Source organism: Bidens hawaiensis, unplaced genomic scaffold, assembly GCF_021521415.1.
Source record: "Bidens hawaiensis isolate Kalapana, Puna unplaced genomic scaffold, B.hawaiensis_p1.1 tig00030246_1, whole genome shotgun sequence".
In the NCBI taxonomy this organism is placed as follows: domain Eukaryota; kingdom Viridiplantae; phylum Streptophyta; class Magnoliopsida; order Asterales; family Asteraceae; genus Bidens; species Bidens hawaiensis.
In genome coordinates, this window is record NW_027495038.1 from 195,945 (window position 1) to 198,527 (window position 2,583).

The window sequence follows — 2,583 nt, forward strand, 5'->3', positions numbered from 1 at the left end:
TAAGTTACATAGAAAAAGAACTTCACTCCATACAAATGACTTTTGCTTTCAATAGTCATTTCCATGCGCCGCAATCAAGAAAAAACCATACCGAATAAGTAACGCAAAACTATCAACTACATTCATAGAAGATTTGGAAACAAAATTGAATTACATGGACACTAACATTATGGAGTTACAACCTACAAATACATTCAACTTTGTAGACATTACATCACTAAATGCGAACAAAGAAGCATTCTTTTTTCTTTATCATCTTCTTCTTCTTCTTCTTCTTCTTCTTCTTCTTCTTCTTCTTCTTCTTCTTCTTCAATCATATGTACTCTTTCTCTATGCTACCTTCACATGCTTCACCAACATTTATTCCTGTAGAACTCTGACCAAATCCACATGTGCGTGAAGCTTTTTGTTCCATTTACATACATGGTAGACCAATCATATCAACAAGTTTTGACCTCTGACCACTTTTCTTTTCTCCTCATTGCAATGTCCTTGTTAGCTTACACTTTGACATGAAAACGGTAGATGTACAATTCAAGCTACACAATTTCAAAAGCTCAGCCGATCGTTGCTTCAATACCGGATTACAACCACCCTGAATCACAAGCAAAAGTTTTGCTGCAAGTCCCGCGTTCACTGCAGTTGCAGCACATTCTTCTGGTGAAAGCTTGCAAACTTCCCACAAAATCGATAACGCATATTGTGTACAGTCTTCTGATATCTTCATCAGCAATTTGACCAAATTGGGAATTGTATTACAACAGTTCTTGAGAGCCAACGCACCATCTGGGATTAAAGAAAGAGCTTCAAGAACATATAAAGATAATTCTAAACATTCAGCGTTGAAATGAGGCAGCATTTCAACCAGCTGTGGAACACCTCCAATGCTTATAATCGAGTTTCCTACGGAATCTTGTGAGCATATGATCTTCAACAACCTCAACCCTGCTAACATCCCATGTGGGTGTCTTTTATCTTTCACTAATCTTAACACTCCCACTAAAAGACTCAAACTTGGAACGATTTCAGAGCCCGTAAACAAAACCTCCATCAATTTCACACAATCTATCTTGGTTTCTAAAGAACCCTCATTTAAAACATCAACCATTAATGACATCTTGGTGGGCTGTAACAGATTGGTTATGGAGTCTGCATTTAACCGTAAATTGACCAAAATCGACACGCATTCGGATCCAACGGTGTGGCTAGTGAAAGGCCCTAATAGCGAAGAGATAAAGCTTACCCCGCCGTTATCGGCTACCGTTTTCTTGGCTGAATCATGGGCTGTAACAAGCTTTCTGAGTTCTTTCAATGTCTGGACTCTGGTTTGACCTTTGACTTTCTTCAAGACCTCCAGGAGCTCCAAAGACCTTCCTTGAACATCATCTGACCTCTTTTTCATAGCCAAGTACTTCTGCGAAAACCAAGTGTGAATCAAATGGTTGAGTGTTGAGTTTGGTGTGAGTGAGTCATCCCAAAGCTCTTGCATTGTGGTGGGACAAGTGAAGTGTCCTAAAGAGAACCATTTGAGGATGTTACACCTCTCATAAGTCTGTCCAGTGCAAAGGGTGACTGGATCTTGCATTGGCTCTAATGAGATAGGACAAATAAACACAGATGGGACTTCAACTGAATCAAGCTGCTCAATCATCTTCTTCAGATCCAGTTTCCCTAAAATTGTAGTGGTGACGTCACCACAGATAAGGCCAGCATCACCACCACCACCCAAAATGCCATCTTTGACAGCAGTTTCCAGATCTAAGACCTGGCCACCAGTAGAAGGCTGGTACATGGGCATTTCCACAAACACCTGGTGTGCACAAACAAAACCCACAGAATAAAAACCACCAGCCTGGCTTTTAGAGGAAACACAAAAGGGGTTTTTCTCTGGTCAAAATCTTGAAGAACCCACATTGTTGATGGTCATGATTAAGAAAGATCATGATGGGTTGGTTTGATGTTCCCAAACACCGAAAAAAAGGTGAAATCTTGGGGTTGAAGAGTGAAAGAAATGATTCAAATCAAACCCTAAAGGATAAGAAGAATAATTGGAAATCAACGACAACACTCATGAGAGAAACAGTAGGATCCACTAGAAAAAAGAAATCAAAGAATTATGATGAAAGAACAAGATTCAGGTCAAAGAATGCAGAGTGTGAGTGCTTTTGATGGAGAGAGAGAGAGTAATATTAGAAAAGGAAAGCTAGTTTAGTTCACCTCACCACTTTGCTTTTGGCTATTTGGGTCAATAGTTGCTCAAGTGTCATACTTCATTAGGATAATTACACTTTTCTCCTTCTAAATAATATTATCTACACTTTTAGTCCTTCAACAAAGTTGGTTTTATACTTTTTGTTTCTCTTTTTTTAAATTTTGAATCTTTATATTAATTAATACTATTTTTTTTTATTTGCTTATAATCGATCCACACAACCATTTCATATCCAACAAAAATAAATTAAACATATTTTTTTTACATTTTGAAAGTTAAGGAAATTATGATTGATAGATTGGAGATAGTAATAAAAGAAAATTGTAATTTGAAAATGTTAACTTTGATATGAAGCATGAATATTTTGTGTT

General features: G+C 37.5%; 1 pseudogene; it reads right to left on the minus strand.

Moving 5' to 3' along the window:
* Window positions 1–294: 294 nt before the first annotated feature.
* LOC143580121 (U-box domain-containing protein 30 pseudogene) lies at window positions 295–2,293 on the minus strand (annotated as a pseudogene).
* Window positions 2,294–2,583: the final 290 nt, after the last annotated feature.